Source organism: Apus apus, chromosome 26 (genome assembly GCF_020740795.1).
Source record: "Apus apus isolate bApuApu2 chromosome 26, bApuApu2.pri.cur, whole genome shotgun sequence".
Lineage (NCBI taxonomy): Eukaryota > Metazoa > Chordata > Aves > Apodiformes > Apodidae > Apus > Apus apus.
The window spans coordinates 3,128,431-3,149,551 of NC_067307.1; the positions used below are offsets into that span (position 1 = coordinate 3,128,431).

Here is a 21,121-nt window from a genome sequence, read left to right on the forward strand (position 1 = left end):
ACTATTTGTTGAGTACAAGGCCTGATCTGGAAATGCATTTAAGACATGCATGACTTTGAGCATATAAATAGTTGCACAGAAGTCAATGGGACATAAATTTATGAATTTGCCTAAGTGCTTTGCTGGATCTTTGCCTAAGGAACTACTTACCATGAGTTTCAATAACAGAATCATAGCCTTGTTAATGAGCAAACCTCTGGACCAAGAGCACCAGTGAAATGTGAAATCCAGCTCCATGCTGTATCTGTGCTGCTCAGCTTGATTTCATCTCTACGTAAACTCATTCTGCTGTGCTGACATTTATGTCCCTTGCCTTTTCCAAAAAGTGATTTACAATTCCATTTTACACTTGTGAGTGCAAGAGGCCAGTGCACGATGGGAAGCAGCAGCCATAGCAACCTGGGAGTGGTGCAACTCAAGAGCTCAGTTCCAGAGGCAGGCACTAGAGCAGCTTTATTTTTTTTCTAGAAAAAGGTAGTTCCAGAACTGCACCAGTGAATTGTGGCTTTCACCTTCCACTTTGATGTTTTAAAGTTTTTTTTGGCAGCAGAGGAGACTGACCAGGAGAGAGAAACATGAATGACTGAGACCAATGTTGTCAGGTCTCTGTGTGCTTCATTACTGCTGGCAGGGAACAGGTCTTCTCTGGATGAGGAACAGAACACAACCAGAACAAAACTAGGGTCTATGCCTTCAGGGTATTACAGTGGAAATAAAAATAGGATCATGGCAAAGGGACAGGACTGTAAGACCTTTGATCCTCTATTGCAGGCAATTTTTGCATTAGGGTTTCTTTTAAAACAGAAACTATCAGCACCCTTGGGAGATCGTGGCACAAACAGTGAGTGTGAGGCAGAACACTCATTTGCTGAGTCTCACTTCAAGCTATTCAGCAGATTTGGGTATATTCAATAAATCCATGTCAGAATTCTTGCACTTAGAAAGAAAAGTGGTGTTACAAGTATTTTTATCTGATGTTCTGCACAGACATTTGTTCCAATCAAATATGAAATGCTGCTACCAAGACATAATAAAACTTCCCTAAAAATCTCCTTGTGTGACCCAGAAGTAGGCACTGCCACTCACCTGTCAGGAGGACCCCCTCTGTGTACTTTTAGCCGCACAGCACCCAGGGGTGGGAGCCCAGGGCTCACTGGCTGCTCAGGATGTGTCCTAGTGAGGCAGGAGCAGGGGTGAAGCTGGACAAACTCTTAAGGAGACATGGTAGACACTGAAGCAATATGTTGACCTAAGAATGTCAAGGAAGCAAATGCCTGGAAGGTTTAATTTATGGAGATTAGCATGTCAGATGTGTTTTGAGGAAACTGGGGTTGTTTTCCAAAGTAAACTCTAAAAATTTTCCAGGATTCTCAGATACTTTGCGGGTTAAAGGACCTTCATTCCTTCCTATTCTCACAGCATCCTCTGCTGTGGTTTACACACAACTGTGCTAACATGAGTCTGGAATATCTCAGCACATAATTATTTATCCTTCAATAAAACAAAGAAAACCATGTCTAAATCTGACTAATATCCCCTCCTCAGCTTGCCAAGTGGGGCCTTGTGTTTTCAGTATTGAAAACCAAGCCTGACTTGCTGCATATTTTGTGTTGCCATGGTTTATGTCCAAATGCAAGGATTTAATTCGGTCCGTCATCAAGCCCTGGTTTCCATATGACACCAAGACATCTCTTCCCTCTGCCTGCTGTTCAGACAGACGACAGAATAGAATTAAACATTCCAACTACCATGCTTAAAACACAGGAGCTTATGTTCCTTTGGCTTTGGAGATCAAGGGGTATAAATTGTCTTCACTGGAGCTATGAACATTTACACCGTTTGCCCCAGCTGAGGTACAGCCTCGGATGTCTTTATTTCACAGTACAATTCCAAGAAGATAGATACAGCAGGACTAACAAATAAGATAGACTCTTCTTCTGTGCCTAGCTATTATGAGTGATTATTATTGTGTTTGCTTCTGGAGCAGTTACTGACCAGCCCAACTTATGCCTCTGAAAGCCAGTAAAAAGAAACCCCCCCACATATTTCTCCTCTAACTGCAGCCTGCCCTGCATCCCAGCCAATTTCAGTTTAATGGTATCAGCATTTTTAAAAAGCTAGTCCAGTCTCTACCATACTGAGACTGGGAGAAGAAAAATGACCAGGTTCTTCTCAAAACACTGGCTGGGGCTTCAAAGGATCCTGGGGGAATCACACACACATCTTACTTTGAAATTTAAGCCCTGGATCTTGAAAGAATAGGTTTATTCCACAACTTCACACCCTGAAGGGATAGCTCATTGCTGTGATGTCATCTCTTTAGGGAATCTTTTCAGATTAAGTCAGTGCACAGTCCTAGGCCTTCTGGTGACCTCCATCTCAATCAGAGCTGTGGGCTGGTGGGTGTTTAAAATGCTCACAAGGAACAGCAGTTCCCTGCCTGTCCATCCATAGCGATCAGTCAATGTGCTGGAGATAGGGAGTTGCTTGTGAGTGTTGTAATGAGGCCGAGCTGAAAAATCCCAGTGGATAGGAAGAGGAGATACTCTATCCTCAGGAAGGAAAAAAGAGTCCAAGAGGATGATAGTAACAATCCAGCTGAGCCTGCAAGTCAGCACCGTTCCTGGATTTAGCCAGAAACTGGCAGGTTTTGAAGTGCTTGGGATTTTGCCCTGGATCTGCAGTCGCAGGAGTGGAGGCTGTCAAGATTTGCTGGGTGTGGTAGGGTGACTGCTGCTCATGCCAGTAGTCCAGGAGAGGGGAAATGAAACCTGCTGAGACTTGGGAATGAAACAAATTTGTATTAATTAGAAGCAAATGCTGTGTGTTGGCTAATGGGTCCAAAGCAGATGTTTGTCAAAATAGCCAAGAGATGGGTCATCTGAAAGCAGTAGTTATAAATAACAGGAGCTATGTTTCTTGTTATTTCATGTTTTCTCAGGTCAATACTATTTGTCCTCAGTGTGGGGAATACCCCCGAGTGAAACATGGTTGTGCTGCAGAGAGCCCTGTGCCATCCTGTCTGACCCAGAAATCCCTGGGCATGGCAGCCTGGGCATGGCACTGCAGGGGCAGCCATAGCCTGTGGAACAGACACGTGCAGGGGAGAAGGGTTTGCAGGTACAGGCTGGTAGCCTTGCCCCACTTGTGACCAAATCTCTCTCCAACGTTACAGCCACGCAGCTGCACGTGTGTGACTGGCACGGACACCTCTGCCAACCTCCATCCTGCACTGCAGCTCAGCAGGGCACGGGCAGTTCCCTTCCTTCAGTCCTGGATACATCAGAAGGTGATGAAGAAAGAGTTTTTCCAGGTAAGATTCTTGGTTTTAATATATGTTCACACATAAATTCAGGATGTCTTATTCATGTAACGTCCTTTAATAATTCAACTATGGTCTTCAGCTCAGGTGAATCTCAACTGTTCATTGTGAACTTGGAACAGCAGGTCCTGAGAGGCTCTTCCCATCACCAGGGCCACAGGAACATAAATACGTGCAGAGCCCAATTCACTGCTAGCAGAAATCCACATGATCCACACTTTTTAGGAAAATGTACTTGTTTGCTCTTGATGTGACCATGACCTGCTTATTTCTTCTTGTTCCACGATGTGTCACATCCCCCACACACACCCTGGCTGTTGTGCTGTTCCTGCACAGTGTGCTGCATGCTGTGTACACACATTGCTCAGTTGTCAGCATATCAGTCAGCACAGTTAAACAGAGAGATGGATTTACATTCCTTGCAATTCTGCCTTTATAAAAGGGTCATTATGAGGCAGCTCTTCAGCCTGGCACTTCACCTGCAATTCCCAGCCTTTCTGCAGGCAGGAGATGGGACAGATGGAAGGGTGGGCATCTAAATGGAGGGTTTCTTGTGTTGAACAGTCAACTAGCCTGTGTGTGGATAAATAGAAAGAAAAAGACACAAAACGACACAAAACTAGAGTAACAGTCAAACTTCCTTTTCCAGATGAAGTTCAAAACAATTATTTCCCAAAAAGACTTTAAGGAAGATACTTCATATCATACTGTTCTTTGTACTTAAATTTACTTGCAAATGGCATAGTAAGTAAACAGTTTTTACAAGGCAGAAATTAAAAATAGGGATGCGTTGTTCCTCTTGGGATGTATCCATGTGACTGTCTTCGTGTGTGTGTAGATACTAAGATATGTGGTTTGTATCCTGAAGATGGATATGCTAGAACAAAGCCCTTTATTTGAAACTAATTTGTGTAAATACGTGCATGTAAAGACACCCTGTTGTATGCACACATTTAGTCACAGATATATGTGCATATATAATAATATTTGTGTACACAAACACACACAGATTATGTACAGAAAATTAGGCATATGCCTGTCTCACCCTGAGATGGTGCATCCTCCAAGGAACATCAAACTTCTTTGTGTCAACAAACAGACCTCTCCAACCCAGGGAGATCCTAATGTAGATGCAGAGTGGAAAATAGAAATCTGTATACCTGTAAGGGCATTTACTCATTTATGCATCATTTCTACACCTCTTCCAGTTAGTCCCTCCCACCGTAATCTCTGTCCCTCCCAGGCAGCACTCCCTAGCCAGAATCCTACGATCTTTGCCCTCTTTTCCTTCCAATTAAATTTCAACTTTCTTCAGAGCTCTGGAAGAGTGACAAGGCAGTGCCAGAACTGTCTTTTAATACACAAAAGCATAAATAATGCCATCCATCAGAGCTGTCACTCAGAAAGATAGATTGCTACTTGTCCAGACACTGGAATGACACAAAAGTGAAAGTTAGAAACTGTCTCTTTTCTTTGCTTGCTTTCTTTTTCTTCTTCTGCTCTCTCTCTTTTTTTTTTTATTTGCTGGACTGCTTGATTCTGATTAATGGTGCTGTCAGGGAGGGATTCCGCTTGCCCGGATAATGAGTCAGGAATGTATTCCCTGTCACAAACACAGCAGATGTCAGGGGCAGAAGGGCCCGGGAATGCCAGAAACAATATACAGTTTCTTCCTAGTCCCCTGACAGGCCAATATGCTGCACAAGGTCTAATTTATGTAGACAAAATGCAGGCAAGGGGCTGTAGCAGCAGAGAAACTGTGCTGGGAAGTCTGAACTACAATGCAGCAGGGGAGAGAGCTGAAGGGAGGTAATGAACGCCAGCAGTGGGACTCAATAGCACTGCATCAAATGGCCTTAACAAGAATGGCCCAGGACCACTTTGACTCCATTAAAGTGCACTTTACATCATTATAGAGAGAAATCAAACAGGGCAGAGGGCTTCTGTTTCTTTTAATGGCTCGATTAGGTTATTCACTCATCGGGGTTTGCAGCTGTCATAGTAATGCAGCAACTGCCAGGAGAGGTACAATAGTCCTCGTGGCCATGTGGGGCCACAGGCCCTCCAACTGGAGTGCATCCACTGGCTCTGCACATTCCCCATGTGTGCACAACCTCTCATGCAAAAGCAGATTTAGAGGGGATTTGCCAGTCCTAGTGAAAGAATTTCAGTGATTTGTTTGGAGATGCCTTCGCTTTTGGGGTTGGCCACCTGGAAGCGCTGGAAAGGGGCCAGGTCTTTGCTCAGAGCTGAGCACCTGCCTTTGGCTATCTGGGACCCTGGCTTGGCATGCCAACAAGAGGAACCCACAGTCACTTCAGAGAATGCTGACCTTCCCTACACTGGAGAGAAACCCATAGCTTTTCAGTTAACAAATTCTCATATCATAAAACTGACTGACATATTGGGAAAATAAATTAGCATTTTGAAGTGCATGCAACTGCACTGGTCTGTTGCACTTTCTGGTCAGCATTCTGGGGCAGTCTGGTTTGCCAGTGCTTGTTCAGCATTTGGAGTAATGAGGTCCTGGTCCAGGAGGACTAACACTGAGGGCTGCGTGATGGTGTGTTTCAGTCCCATAAAGTTTCCCTGAAGGTGTTGCCAGGCTGCCTGTAGCTATCACAGAATGACTAGTGAATATATTAATGACAACAGAAGCATGACTTAGGGAAAGAGAAGTGTTTGATTCAGAGTCCTCTGATGTCTGCCAAAGTTTTTGTATTGACATCAGAGCCAGGCAGCAAACCCCCAAGCACTTGGGAAACACCCCTCTCTTGAAAGTGTCGCATCATCTGTCTAGCATCTGCTTAATGAAGTCATGATAAACTGAAAAATATCAAGTGAGAAAGATTTTGACACTGGTGGTGCCAGAGGCAGGTTTTTAAGGCCATGGCTAGCAGCACGTTGCAGAACCACATGTGGATTGGCAGCCCTGGGGGAAACAGCCTCTCTTCTGCCACATTGAGCTGGTAGCACAGTGGGGCCCTGGTCTGTAGGAGAACTCCTTCCCACTCATAATAATATAATAGCAGCTATTACCAGAACAGACTTAGTCACTTAAAAGGGATCAATTCCCATACTGGGTACATCAACCTCAATTTGGTTCTCAGACTTGTTACTGTGATCAGTCTTTTCAGTCCTGAAAGGTAGTCTTAAGGTTTTTGTAAGTTCTCATCGTTGAGCATTTAGCCTAAGTCCCAGTACAGCCATTTCACCCTCTGTCTATAACCAGGGTAAAAATAATGAATAAAAAGAAAACCATAGAAGGCATTTTGGTGCATTCAAAACACTTCCTGCTGTTCTCAGCAAACTTGAAGTCCAGCCACCTGTATTGCACTACAGCAGCTGTCCGTGGACTCCTCCACCAGAGCCTGCTTTGACTTTTTCTCCTTTTCAACCTAACCTGAACCCTGACCAGGGAAAGGACCCAGTAACTCCTTCCTGAGGAGCAGAAGCTCAGCTCTGACATGGTTTTGGCACTGGATGGTGAAGGACCTTGAGGTCATAGGATCTGGGGGAGTAGGGGGAGAGTGCACAGATCCAAAGAGGTGTAAAAATCAAGAATGACAGATGAAAATGAAGATAAGGTTCTGCTACCCAGAGTAGGCAGGAGCTGCTTTGAAGGGGAAAGTGTAGTCAGGGTGCTGGGGCTGGCAGATTTCATGCCCAAATTGGATAGGGTTAAATGGTTGGTTCTGAGTTTTCACCACAGAGCCACGTGTATGCAGCACATGCCTCCTGTGTGTGACATCTAGGCAGCTTGTTGAAAAGTGACACTGTTGTAGTGAAGTCTGTGCACACTGGTCACGGAGCTGTGCTAGCAGGATCAGGTTTGCCTCTGAAGGCATGATGGTGGTTTTACTTACACCAGGGTAAATCCAGCCATTGGGCCATATTTGATTTTGTTTTCAGCAGCAGCCGTCCAGAGCAGCTCTTCTGCAAGCGTGGTTGTTCAGCAGCACAGGTTACTGTCCCTGTATCAGCCTGTCCCAGTGCAGCAACTTAGGCTTTACCCAGGGTATGAGGGACATACTCAGTTGTACCCCATTGAAATCAAGGTAGTGTCTTCATATTTACCCAAGTGAAGTCTAAGTGAAATCTCCTTTTAATTTTTTGAGGCTCAGAAGTAAGTAAGAAGTTATCTCTAAATGTGCTTCTGAAACTGCATTTCCTGAAAAGGCTTGGAGACTTGTCCTCTCAAATCCCATGGTGAAGTCCAGTCACTCTACCCACAGTGAAGGTCCTTCTGATCTCTAAACCAGGAAAGCAGGAAAGGTTGCTTCCCAAGTCACCTGGCTTAACACAGCCTTGTCCACAAGACTGCTTGAAAAGACATTTTTTCTAAATTGATAAGGTCATGCTTTTCCCCCCCCCTAAAGCTGAACATGTTTTTTATTTAAGATAAATAGCTTTATGCCTGCTCAGAATGTCCCTAATCAGAACCAGCACCTAACAGCCTGGAAATAAAGGAAATAAAATTAAGGATTGCAATTGCTTTGGTTTTACAAGCCCAAGGCCTGGCGAGGTTTGCTTCAGGAAAGGGAAGGGGCTCATTTTTGCTGGTTCTGCTTGTGTTACACTGATCAAAGCAGCATATATTGTTAAGTAAGCACAAGTGTGGATGTAGAAAGTTAGCACATTAAAATAGCTGTGATTGACATCAGGTTGCAAGAGTCAGTAGTTGAAGGGAGTGCAGAGCACAGAGATGAGCCGTGGCAGGTCCTCAGAAGCTGCTGGCAAGGGCTGAGCAGGACAGGGTGCAGGGACTGAAGGAAGGGGCAGCTGGGTGCTCTGGGGTAGCTATGGAGCAGGACAGGAATGCAGGAAAACACTAAGCAGCAAAGCAAAATTAAATTTACCTCATGTGGCTGGTGCAGAAGTGCAGTCCCAAAGCCTTTTGCTTTAATTGCTCTTCTGTCCCCTTTGGTGATATCCCCCCTAACTGAAACCCTGTCAAGCATACCCCTCTTGTAATTCAGAGAGAGAGCTGGGCCTCACATCTTGGAGCTGGGGGAAAACAGGCTGGGATGAGCTCCTGGCACCTTCTGCACACTGTGAGCCCTGGGTGTAATGGAAATCCTGTGGCAGCAGTTGTGACATGGACGCTAATAACAATAGCAGAAACCCTTGCTGTGCTGGGCCGTGTATTCCCAGTGGTGCTTAGAAGAAGGAGTTGAACAGCACAGCCTGGACTGGGAGCTGTTGTGAAGAAGGGAGCATGCATGAGGTGGAAGAGGTAGAGATAGGGCTGTTCCACCAGTTATCTTCTTATGCCATCCTGTGTACTGAAAATGCAGCCCTGGGGAGCAGAGGTGAAGCGGTGGCTGTGGCACGGGCAGAGCTGCCTGTTTGCAGCAGCATTGCAAGGTAACCCCATCCATGGAGGCCAGGGAAGTCAGAACTTGGCTGATGCTGGAGCCTGGAGGGGACGCAGGGCTTTGGGAAGTCGTGGTTAGTGTCTGTAATCAGCAGAAGCCTCTCAGCCCACAAAAAGCATGCTGTGCCACCCCACAGCCACCTGCCGCAGCTGGGCAGAGGGCAGGAGCATGATGTTGGGAATGGAGAACGACCATGGTGGGGAAGGTGGACTGTCCTAGCCACCCTTCAGCCTGTGTTGCCCCCTCTGTCTGTCACCATTGGTAGGCAGCAGCTGAGCAGTAAGTGATTTAAGCTGTCACCTGCTGAACTTTGCAGAAGTTGCAGCCCAGAAGATTTATGCTTATCAAAGCCAGCACAGCGTTTTGTGTAACCTGAGTCCTTGTAAGACCAGGTCAAAACCTGGTCAGTGTTCAGGCATCTCCCTGATTTCCCATCCCCACAGCCCCAGGAGAAGGGGTTGGATTTCAAACGTACTCTGTGTGTCGTCCTTGAAAGACATAATACAAATAAGTGACACCCCAGGACCCGGCGTCTGTATCAAGGGGCAAAGGGAAGGGAGCAAAGCCCATCTGATCAAAGATGCCTCCAGCCGCCTCGCTGAGGCACGTTCCCTCAGGAGGGAGGCTGAAAAGACCAATTTTCACAGATCTCAGCACCAGGAAATAGGCATTTCATCATGAGTTGAGTCATGGAGAGGAGGATTCGGCCAGGCTGCTGCTGCTAAGGCAGAGACAAATGTAATTTATTACCCTGAGGCCTGCTGAGGCTTGGGGAACTCAGGAGGAACATGCAGCATTAAGGAGGCCTGGCCCCTTAGGAGGCTTTTTGGAGAGTGACTAATTGAGATGGGATATTCTCATCTGTCTGAGCACATTCAGTCCTTTCACACATTTGGATCGTAAAATAAACAGCGTGTAGGTGCTGGGAGAAGGGACAGCCTTGCAGTTGAAGTGCTGACCTGAAATTCAGGACGCCTGGGTTCACTCAACAGCTCTTGTAGGTGGCTGATACAATTCAGCAAGTCATTTAATCTTTCCCTCTATCAGTTCCCCACCTGCAAGATCTGATGACAGCAGCACAGTGCAGCCAGGTGCTGGGAAGTACCCGTGTTCTGTATACACCAGCCCAGTGAGCAGGAGGGAGGTGGCAGGGAGGCTCTGTCAGGACAGGGACCTGAAGGCCATGCCCATAGGCAGTTGTGTGTCAGCTGGGGACAGCAGCAGAGCACCAACAGCTCCCTGCTGTCTGCACTGCACCAACAGCACCTTTAGGATAGGTGCAGATGGATGATCAAGAGGTGACACTGTGGGTGTTTCATGGCACTAAAAATCCCTCACAGGCAGCTGATCTCACCAAAGAGTGCAATGAAGTGGTGTCAGCTCCTGTGTCTGTGGAATTTTCCTAGGGACTCTCCACCTCTGCACTCTCTTCCATGACCTTGCTCAGGCTGGTGTGTGTTTGGGATGAACAGGGCAAGGAGGTTTTGCTCAGGGAAGACTGTGTGAGCTTGCAGGAGTGATTTCACATTTATGTACGGTAGTTAAGGCAGGACTACAGCTGGGTGTCCTGGGACTGCACTGCTGGGGAGTCACTAATATTTCTGAAATGTATTTAAGAATGTTTAGGTGAATGGGGGCCTTTTGTAGCTGTTCAAGGTATTGGGTGTTGTTCGTGTGTGTAGTGATTAACTGATAGAATGAAAAGCTGAAGCCCACCACTTCCATATGTGCAAGTGTGTGTGTGTGTGTAGCAGGGCCAGGCAAATGACTAATGCAAACCTGAGGAGAGACAGCAGAGCATATTGTAAAGATCAACCCTATTTCAGCTTATGTTCAAATCGGAAATGCCAGAGATTGTTTCATAGTCTTCTGCAATGTTCATTATAAAAGTCCCCAGATGGCAGATGGCTATTAGCTCACTGTGACCTATATAAATGTCAAACGTAAAGCTATTGCCCCAGTGAAAATCTCAAAATAAATAACAACAGGAGGGATGCTGTTCTGCTGCCTCCAGGATTTATGGATTATGGATTCATGCTAATTCATCCCAAAGCTGGCAAAAGAATGAATCTTGTCCTTTTGGAGGAATTCACTTAGCACCTGCTTACAGATGAACTCCGGTCCCCCATGCTTGATTCTTTCCTGATCTTTTCTCAGCTCTGTCCCCCTCCAGTTCCATGCAGTATCCCCTGGAGGCACAGCTGGTTGCTGGGAAGAACAGGGCATGTGTGGGGTGGTATTGATCAACAGGAGACAATGCCAGTGTCACTCACTGCTGACAGTGGAGACTTGCCATTGTTTGCCCAAATTGTTTAACAGCAATTTGAGCAGTGATTTCAGATTGTTTTCTTTGCCCTTATTGATCACCGTGGCACCTGTCAATCAGAAACAGTGTGATTTCTCCCTGGGTTTCTAGGTAGTGCTTGTATGTCTGTAAAAGTCAACCTGTGCTCATAAGCACAGTCCACCTGCTTCCATTGGATTGTAAGCAAGAAGGGCTGGAGGAAGGGGGCCTTTGTTTGCTCAGTTGTTCAGTTGTGATGTTCTCATAAATAATAAAAAGATTAATAACACACACCACAAGTAATTGTGGTTTCTGTAGCAAAACTTCCCAAGTCCTACTTCCTACTATCAGAAAAGCATGATGGAACAGATGCACTTTGTAGAAAGCCCAGAAAATTATCTGCTGTTCCTCACTTGGGTCTCACTGGCAGCACCATCATCTGGGGTAGCTGGAGCTGCTGTGAAACAGAGGAACAGCCCCAGGTCCTGCTGCAGCAGCAGCAAGGGGACAGTTGGATCCCACATTCCTGTCTTGAGGCCTGAGGGCAGTGAATTGAGGGCACTGTCCTGGGCAGCTCAGGTGCCTGGAGCAGCTCCCAGTGACCTGAAGTGGCACAGAAACAACTCATGCAGCCCATGAGCTCCTGAGTGTGCTTAGGGCCTGTCTAGGTGGGGAGCCATGAGGAGTCACTAATTGTATGAGATTGCAAACAGAAGTTCAAGGCTATTAAACCCTCATGTGGTTCCTCTGCTTCAGAATAACATGTCTGAGTTTGCTGCAGTTCCATCTGACCACAGAACTTTGATGTATGCACATTAACTTCATACTTTGGCTTCATTTTTCTCAACTTTCCTCAACGTTCCCTGTAGACAAGACCTTTGGAAGGAAAGGAATTGCATTCCTGAGCTTCAAGGATCTGTCGCAAATGGCCATTTCAGGATGATGGGCTAGACAAGCTGGCAATCCCCGTTTAGTATGTTCATTTATATTTATGTTTCTACACTGTTCAGATGCCTCAGATGGCATCAAGGACACACAGAGTTCAGCAGTGAGCAAACATAGAAGCAGGTTGTTTTAAATATTAAATTGTGGAATTTTAAAGAGTTGCTTTTTTTCCCTCAAAAACAGTTTTTGCAAAACAAGTTGTTGCTGCTGTCAAAATTCTTTAAGTTTCACCAACACAAATTATGTTTTGTTCTTTTAAAATATTGCTTGGTGAAAAACACAAATGAGCAGATTTTAGAAATATTTCATCTCCATAAAAGCCAGTTTTGGTAAACAAATACAAGTGAATATTTTATTAATGTTTTTGATAAATATATGAACAAGTGGTGATATTGTGCAGTGAATGAATCAGCTTATTAAAAAATTAAGAGGAAAGTAGGAATGTGGGTCATTTTTATCCATGCAGGAACAACTTCATCTGTGTTTTTCTCACAAATAGGAGATTGCATTTTTGAACTGTTGCAATAATAAGCATTCTCAAGACTCATACACTCACTTTCATTTCTTAGCACACTGATTTATATTGGCTGAAAGCTTGTAAGTCTCTGAATCTGAGAATCTCTCTTAAAAAATAACACACCTAGAGATGGACTGCTGGTCAGTGGTGATATCAAAATGAAGAAAGGGGTATATGTGATATATACAGAGTGTATGTTGTAGGAGAGGCAACACTGATGAGGCTGCTGCAACATCCTCCCAAAGCCAAGTGAGGCCTTGGAGCACTTCATAGTAAATCCATGGCTGAAATCTGTCGTGTAGTTAATGACCAGAGCTCTAAAAATGTGCACTAAGCATCACATTAAAGTGACAGTACTAAGTACTTCATACTAAATGCAGCTCTTCCTGATATAAATTAGGAGTAATGAAAACTATCCCAAAATAGAACTGTACAGCAGTTGTGACCAGAGTGCACTGGAGTGACCATGCGTGTGGCCAGAAGGGACAGTCCCGTGTCCCCATGGGTCAGCCAGGCCAGGCTGGCCGGGGCTGTGTTCAGCCCCACAGGCAGCAGAGCCCTCTGAGGGCTGCATGGCCACCTCCAGCCATGGTGGCTCCTGGAGTGGCAAGGGAAAATGCTCTCTGGCTGTTGGTGACAGATGCTGTCATTTTTATGGTAATCCGAGTAACTTAATCTTGGTGACTTCTTGCTGCTTTAACCCTCCTGTTCCACGTGGCCACTCCTCAGAACAGAGGGTCGTGTTTCCTCTGGGTATAAAATGAGATTACTCCTCCAAAGTCCATGAAACTGTGTTCATTGGCAGGAACTGACACACCATCCTAGCACAGAAAAACGTTCCAAAAAAGGTAACATTTCTTAGATACATTTTTATTTTGTAGTAGGCTACATCTTTGCTGTGGAAAGCACGCAGTGAGGAAACTTCCCATTTGATCCATTCCCACTGTTCCGCAGCATCAGATCAACAGGCTCCTGAAATTGCACTTGAAAATGAATTTCCCACCGTGCTTTTGCCCACAGCTGACAGGTGACAGATTGCTGCATGGGTTGTATATATATTGTTTGTGCCCTAACGTGAAATGGAGGTCTTTCAGCAACGTCTTTTTGTTTTTCTTTCCTTTCATTAAGCCTGCAATTCCACTGTGACAAAAATTCCAGCCATCGGCTGGTGCCATGCACAGGCACCAAAGTGATGTTGAGGCCACAACTCCAGCATTGGCACAGTTGTGCCCAAGCTCATCAGCTGGGCAAGAAGGGCTAATAACAAGCTCAGGGCCCTCACTGTGTATCTGCAGTGCTCTTGGGTTCAAGGCTGATGTCTCTGACTGGCATTTCGGGGTCATTGCTGGAGAGTGAAGTTCTGCTGAAAGGAGAGACAAAGAGATTCTCTTCATCCTCTTATGTCACACTGATCTTTGGTCAGAAGAAAAAATAGGTGAAAGGTAGCAATGATAAGGAACAAACTATTTGGTTCTTGTGGAGTTTGGACCCCAGTGGTTGATTTGCTGCCCTGTGCTGGCAGTGCTGGGACTCAGGAGACTCCTCAAGGGATGCAGAACTGCGAGGAATAGTGGCAGAATGAGGCTTGTTGTTATGCCAGGCCTGCAGAGAGAGAAAAAGACAGCTTGGCTGAAAGCAGATCTTTTCTCAGAGGCCCGGCTCCAGCTGCCCATGGAAGCCAAGTAAATCTGTGCAGGATGGTGGTATTTGAGGAGCTGCCATCACAGAAGATGAGGGTGTGGGTTGAAACCCCAGCACCCCTTGTCACAGCATGGCAGAGTTGGGGTTAACAAGACTTAGAAGCAGAAACAAAGAAGGCTTTCCTCCTTCATTCTTTGGCATGCCTGTTTCTTGCCTCTCTGCGTATTTGCATGACCATAAATTCAGAGCTCTGGAGGATACTTTCAGCCAAAGCCTACATGTGCAGGATACCCTAATGTAAACTGCACATGTCGGGAGAAGTTGTTAAATGGAACCAGCAGATGATAATGTGCCCAGCGTTGCTGCTAACATCACTTGATTTCCTCCCACCATAGATGAAACAAGACCTCTTCTCAATCGATTCTAACTTTCTGACAGGCCTATAAATTAAAATGAAGAAGAGAATGTTTTTTGGCTACCAGAGCTCCACTGGAGACCAAGGAGCTGGCCCTGTTTCGGAGCTCAGCCCTGGTGCTGAGCAGGCTCAGGCATCTTGAGGCACAAGCGTTTCACACTCCTGCACTCGGCCTCACAGACAGTGAGACACATTGGAAAATGTCTGGCACAGCCAGCACATCTGCCACCTTTCCCAGTCTCCTTCCCACTGCTTTTCCATTGCAAATAGCTGTTCCCCCTTTCTGTGTGGATTCAGCAACCATGGGAGCTGCCGTGTTTCCTCCTTGCTTGAGAATGTGCAGCTGTTAAAGCCACGTGGTGCACAGAGCAAATCCGTTTGGTGAGGGGCTCTTGCACTCAGCTGCAGCAAGAGTCAGGACTGAAGTGGACAGAAAACTCCCATCTCTCCCAGTCAAAATAACTGGAGTTGTTTCTGTATCAGGAAAATAATCTGGATGCTTCTCTTGCAGTGAAATCCTAGTGGACACTGTTACCCACTCTCAGGCAAAATCCAAAGTTGAGGGAAAAGGGTTATTTTTTACCATATTGACAATTTTAGATGTATTGAGCTGTTAGTATTTGGTTGGGTTGAAAGACTAATATTGTACATCAAGTAGCAAAGATGACTGGGAGATTTTCTTAGGAAACAACTGTGCAATGTCATAACACTCTTGGCAAATACCTTTTGGTACGGAGCGAGCACAAGGCTCCTGCACAGAGGGAAAACCATCTTCAGTATCTCTTCCTGCTATCAGCTCCTACACAGAATCCCAGCCTGAAAAAAAATCAGTTTCTTTCTGATAGCCCTGAGTACAAATATTAACATTGGCTTCAACGTCAATGAAATTCACCCTTGGACAATGATTTCAGAGGTAGCCAATGATTTCCTTCCTCAGTGCTTAGCCAGGAAGTTTATTTACTTTTCTGTACATGAATCAAAGGGAAATCAAATATTTATCTAAATAACATTAGTATGTAGCAGTCTAACACCAAACAGTAATCAAACGTGTATGACTCAAAAGGAGATTGTCTGTTTACCTAAATAATGTCAGTATGTAGCAGACTGACACTAGCCAGCAACCGAATGCAAAAACATATGATCAGGGGTTGTTTTTGTTTATAACTTGAAGTGGTCAGGAAGAGGTTGCCAGGTGGGCTGTGTGATTCTCATCTTTGTGGAGTTCTTTTGTTTCTTTAACATCCTGCTATGAAGTTTCTTCATCCTTTTGCTGAGGCACTGGGTGCAGGTCACTGTAGAAGGCCAGATGATGGACATGATCCACCCTGGAAGTTGCTTCTTTTCTCCAGTTTAGAAAGGAGCTACTTTTTAAAATTGTTTATAACTGCAATTGACAAAAATGAGTTTTTGTTTTGAAGCTCATCTGCTTGGAATCTATTTATCCATCATTTACTTGCCAAGTCTCTTGTCAAATTAAGAGGTTTTCCCTGTGAGCTCCCAGGGTATTGCAGGCACCTCAGGCAGCCCAGGCTGAAGCAAAAAGCTCTGCTAGAGGTGTCTGAGATGTCACGAACTGTTGCTGAGAAAAGACAGAACCCTAAACTCCAGACTAGCAAAGTAAAGCAGGGGCAGTATTTGACTGTCCATGCAGTTTCAGCATCCAGTTTGCCTTGGGGTTAATTTTGTTTAATTTCCTTTGCCATTTCTGGCTTTAAAAGTTAATCTGTGTACTTACCATTTTGTTATCGTTTGTCACAAAAGCTTCTGAATTACTCTTTAATTGGGTCAAATGTTGTCTGGGGGGTGGAAAGAATTTCCAGTCCCAATCATGGCAAGACAATTACATTAAATCCTCGGGGTGAGGAAGGCTCTTGCTGTTGTCTGCAGCTGTGCAGCTGCAGGAGCTCAGAGTCCAGCCACGGGGAGAAATCAGCAATGGGTTTTACACCGGGGGCCTAAAGTGCAGCTTTGCAATCCCCTTGGCAGGGTGCTGGTGCACTGGGCACACAAACCCCCTCTGCAAATGCTAAATAGGATTCCCTGACACTTTCCCACAAGGAGACAGTATACGTGGCATGCAATGTAGCAGCACCTTTTGTAGGGAGGTATAAAAACTTTAGGGAACAGTTATCCTAATAAAGAGAGGATTAGTTAAGAGGATGCTCTGTCCTCCTGAAATCAAGTTCTTACCTGGCAAAGACTGGAAGGAAGAATTCCTGGAAATGCAGCATGATTTAGATCGTGTCCTTTCCCAAGGGAGCTTGGGTGCTTGCTTCTAACACAATGAGCACCAGGACTCTCATGGGGCAAGAAATCCTTCCACTTTCTTCCTTCTTGCTGGAGTGGGCCCTTTTCATTCCACACTGCCAGTTCCCAGTGATTGAAATTTGAAAGCATGTAGCTGTTAATCTGGGAGTGATTAAAGAGCCTCATTTCTTGGAAGAGTCAGTACTCATCATCTGCCGTGCTGAATGAGCCTCTAACATCCCCTGATCCCATTATATTGTGATTAATTGTGCCAGTTTGAGTCAATAATTCATTTGTTAAAAATAGGCCTGCAAAGTATCATTTGTCTCAGGGGAGATATCAGAATAAAAAAAAATCATTTGATACTTCTCATTAAATTAGTGTTGGGAGTTCTATTGAAGGGTTCTGTTCATGAAACATTTATTGCAGGCTTATTTGATAAGAAGTTGTATTTGTCTAAAATTATGTCTGCTAACAGATGTAAGGGCCTGCATTTTTCCATTGTTAATGAAAGTATGAAGAGTCTAAATAAGTGTATGACTGGGGAGAGAATCTGTGCTGACAATAAGGGGAATTTCTGAGCATGTGTTTTGCACAACAGGCGGAAATGATGCCCTCATCTTTCACCACAAAGTGGGGTGCTCTTCTGCCCACTCCCTCTCCAGTGTGACAGGGTGGTAATGGGAGGTTCTGTGCCTGCAATGAAAGATGGATGTGCCCCAAAGTCTCATATGTGTAAATGGTTATAAATGTTGCATTCATATTCATCGAGCCATTAAAAATGTTTCAGCTGTAAACGGTTCTAAAAGGAATATATAGGGAATAGTAGCTAGTCTGCTAATGATAATGGCCATAACTGACAAAGACACATGCTTAATATCTTCATCTCTCTAGTCAGCCATACTTTGTGTCTCAGTAATAATCCTGAAGGTGTGCAGAAGGGTGTATGCAATGTGAGAGCTCATCAAAGCTCTGCAGAGCATCCCTGCAGGGGACAGTCTGGGCTGAAGGGCTGGGCAGCCTCTGAGGGCTGGGTCACTGCTTTGAACCTGGGTCATCCCTTTGAACCCAGGTCACCCAGGGCCAAACCCCCTCACTCAGTAATAGCTGTTCAGTGGCCTGCACGACTGAAGCCAAAGGTGGTTTCAATTGCTCTGACCTATCCCTGTCTTCCCCACTGGACCACAAACCAAGTGGTGTAGGGCTCCTGTGCTCCCTGGTGCTGGAGAAGGCAGGAGGAGAAGTGGGTGACACTTTACCCTTACAGGGTGTGCAGCAGATACCAGCCTGGACTGGGATCCCATCCTGGCAGATCTCTGCCAGGACTGCCCAGATCCAGGCTCATGCCTGCCTGTGCTCTCCCTGGCACAAGGCAGGGCCCTGCTTGTCTCCTGCACTTCTGTGTCCTGAAGCAAGATCCAGCCTCCACAACAGTAGGATAATTTTAACACAGGCTTGGCATCCCTGGATGAATTTCCTGCAGTGCCCCCAGTGCTGCTGGCCCAGCCATGGCAGCATGTGCTGCCCAGGCACTCCTCACCAGTGCTGTCACAGCCACTGGCTTTTCTAGAGGCTCTGGAAGAAATAAAACCTTTTGGGGTCCCTTACCAGGCGAGTTGCTAGAGTGAGTTGGGGTTACAGTTGGGTGCACAGTTTTCTTTCTCCTTCTGTCCTTTCTCCTTACACTATTTCTTGATCTTTTTTTTTGCTTAGCAGTGATTTATAGCAAAGACTCATCACAATTACTAACTCCAACCCCAGGTTCTCATTACTCATCACCCAGAGCACTGAAGGCCTCTACTGGGAAAGGTCTCGGGCACATCCCCACGGGGGCTGGTGCAGGTGTGTGCCCTGTGCTCACCCTGCCTCCGTTGCAAAGTGCAGGCTCTCCCAGAAGCTGCTCTGCTGTTCCTTCTGGGGCTCAACCCCAGCAGCAGCAATGTCAGGCAGGACAGAGCCTTTTTTGGTTTATGGTACAGAGTGCCAGTGAGCAAAAGCCTGCTTCAGCACAGGTTACACTGCCACATGGGGTGTTTTAAATGCTTTCACTCATTCGTTGAGGCCAGCTGAACTTGGCCCATAATTTGTTTCAAGTAATGAAATGAAGGATGAGGAGTACGTGCTGGGGAAGGAGACACTGGAGAAGACAAGGAAACCCTGCACTGCTGAAGAATTGTGCATGTTAAACTCAAGCTAGGTTTGGAAACCCAGTCCAGTCCAATGCCAGGGTCTGTTCCAGAATTTATACTAAAAAAAAAAAATCCCTACAAACCACAAGTCTCTCTGCAAAACTAGGCTCTGTGTTTCTTGCTTGTGTCTTTGAGATATTTTATAGCTCTTGCATCACATTACCTGGTGATCTGCCCATCAGCCATGTACAATCCTTCCATTGTTTGAAAGCCTCCTTGTTTGACAGCAAGTTCTATTAATGTGATGTGCTTGGCCAAAAATGTGTCACTGCTGAGAAAGGGTGAGCGAAAAGAGCCTTTGATGTCTGAGTGACAAGTTTCATGTGTCTGCGTGGGGTAGGGAGAACATGAGCTGGAGCAGCGGGAGGTGCGGGCGCTGCTTGGTGTCTGTGGACACTGTCAGTGCTCCTGGCAGCAGGATATCCATTTTGCCCTATTTCTGACATAATTCAGGGTTTACAACCTCAGCTTTTTAATGCGCTCGTGCTACCTCTGCTGGTGTCCATAGAGGAGCAGGATGGATCTTGTCTGTGCTTCGCACAGCTCGGTCCGGGAAGTCGATGAAGCTGAATCAAGGACAGTTCCTGTTTGATGGAGCTGTAAGTCTCCCCATAACAACAGTGCAGGTTGTGTCTATCTCTGACAGATGGCTCAAGGAAGGTAGGGAAGTGCTGTCATTTTCTCACACTTTGGCAACATTTTTGTAGCTTCTCCTGTCAATAAAATCTCATTTGAATTGACCTGAATTGACAGATATCTATTGACCTGAACAAGAGATGGATCCAGTCAATAAGCTCTCACGCCTCGGGGCATAAGCTAGTCACTAACTCAGAAGAGGTTAGAAGAAAATATCCCTGATGTGTTGATTATTCCATAAGCTTGTCCACTAGGAGGATTTATGGACATTCAGTTGCTCACAAATGCAGCATACAGGGCTGTAGGGACCATTAACCTGTTCTAGTCCAACAGTTCTGAGATTCTGCAGCTCTGAGTCTCTTTGTAAGAACTGTAGTAGAAAGATTTGAGTGTTGGTGCTGCTTAAAAGCATGGAAAGAAGAATAATTTTGTTGTTGAATCTTAATCTGGATCCCAGAACCTGAGATCTCCACCTCCCCTGTCCTTACAGGACCCTCTGTGCAGCCTGACAATGAGCACTCATGCAGACCTTCTGGTGGTTTGTGCTCAGGACATGCAGGTGTTTGTGTCTCTGATGGCTGAGCTGCTCATGCTCTCTCTGGATCTTCAGCACCTGTGACTTTGTCCCTTGGCTCTCAGGGTAGATCAGTGCTGCAGTAGTTTATGCAGTTCATTCTCTCTGTTTTAAGCAAAGGTGCATTAATTTGAAACAATTGCAATATTAATACAGCACTTCCGTCTTCTTGGCCTTAATAACTTCCTAATTTTTCTAATGACTGTCAATCACGATCCTGTAGGGTGAATAGTCATTACTATAGCTGGAGAAGGACCATGGCATGGAAAGGTCTGATCAGTTCCCAGGGACAACACTCAAAGCTCCAGTTCAAGGCCAGAAGTCATTTATTCTCATGTTTCTCAACTTTACAAAGAATAACTAGGGGAGTTATCATGGTAAGCAGACACTTTGTGGGTTAACTCTTCACGTTAACAGTCACAAACTGATGCTATCAAAAATCCAAAGAATCTACAGCCCCATGGTGTAAGAAAAGTTGCTAGTTTACAGAGAATTGAGGACACCATCCCCTGTCCCATTAGGTGTGAAGGAGAACCAGGTCTCTGCTGCATGGCCAGTGAGCTTCCCAAGCTCTCATGCATTGCACACTGACCAGTGACCACAAGGGCCAACACTGCAGTTCCACATCAGGGTAGGATTGCTCTGCAAGGAAGGCCAGTGGAAAGGGCCCCTGGTCCTGGTCTGCCTTTCCTGCCCTAAACCCAGAATTATGGGCCACATCAGCAGAATTGCTGTCAAAATAGCACAAAGGGAGAATGAGACACTTGGAGGTTACAGACTGAAATTTGGGGCTACATTTTGCTGGAGATCTGCTTCTGTTTTTCTCTGAGGGCTTCAGTGAAACTTGAGCCACAGGATATGTTTTCTGCTGTCTGGCTGCACTACTGGAGGGCAGAGTTTGACAGCACATGGAGCCAGGCTTCCCCCAGGTTCCCAAAGCATTGCATCCCTGCTTTGTTAAAGGCTGTCCCAT

The 21,121-nt window shown here is 45.7% G+C and overlaps 1 long non-coding RNA gene across 1 annotated transcript in view; it reads left to right on the forward strand.

Annotated features, from left to right (window-relative positions):
• Window positions 1-3,218: 3,218 nt before the first annotated feature.
• Window positions 3,219-21,121, forward strand: part of LOC127394770 (uncharacterized) — a 104,351-nt gene continuing 86,448 nt past the window's right edge. The window contains exon 1 of the long non-coding RNA XR_007891684.1: window positions 3,219-3,313. This is a non-coding gene — a long non-coding RNA (uncharacterized LOC127394770). The remainder of the gene's footprint in view (window positions 3,314-21,121) is intronic.